The sequence below is a fragment of the Charadrius vociferus genome, unplaced genomic scaffold (genome assembly GCF_000708025.1).
Source record: "Charadrius vociferus isolate BGI_N301 unplaced genomic scaffold, ASM70802v2 scaffold18, whole genome shotgun sequence".
In the NCBI taxonomy this organism is placed as follows: domain Eukaryota; kingdom Metazoa; phylum Chordata; class Aves; order Charadriiformes; family Charadriidae; genus Charadrius; species Charadrius vociferus.
The window spans coordinates 267,304-267,929 of record NW_009649565.1 but is presented as its reverse complement, the minus strand read 5'-3'; positions in this window follow the sequence as shown (position 1 = coordinate 267,929).

Below are 626 nucleotides of genomic sequence, written 5' to 3'. Positions count from 1 at the left end.
AGGCAGGCTTAAAAAAAAAGAAAAGAAAAGGAGCAAGGAGAAAAATAAATAAGCCTGGAGCAAAAACGCAGGGGGAAGAAGAGGAAACAAATGAGACAAATAGCAGGAAAAGGGTCAGTAATGAAAGCCCAGATTAGTCGATTCAGTCAAGCCATCGCTTGTGCTGTTCAGGGCAGGGCGCGAGGCCAATCTGTTCTCCCTGGTATTGTTTAGGCTACAAATGCCGTGGCACATTTCCCATCCACTCTCGTGTTCATGTCTGTGCTCCACTCCTAACCACAAAAACACACGGAGGAAACGCGTCCTGAGAAGAGTAAGGGCTGGAAGCGGGAGGATGATACACTTTGGAGCCGGGTGACCTCCAAAAAGCACTTCTGCATCTTACGGCAATTTTGCAGAATAGCGTCTCGTTCACGAAATGCTCTGGCGTGAGGATTTTCATCTTCAAAATGGGTACATTGATACCTCTGGGTTATTACGAGCTACCAGCCGCAGAGGGCTGCCTGTATTTATACAACACTGCATTATTTATAATATCCCTTTCAGCAGCAGGAAAATACAAGTTAGCAGTTTGACTTTTTTTTTTTTTTTTTTTTTTTCCCGCCCCCCCCCCCCCCCTCACAAAC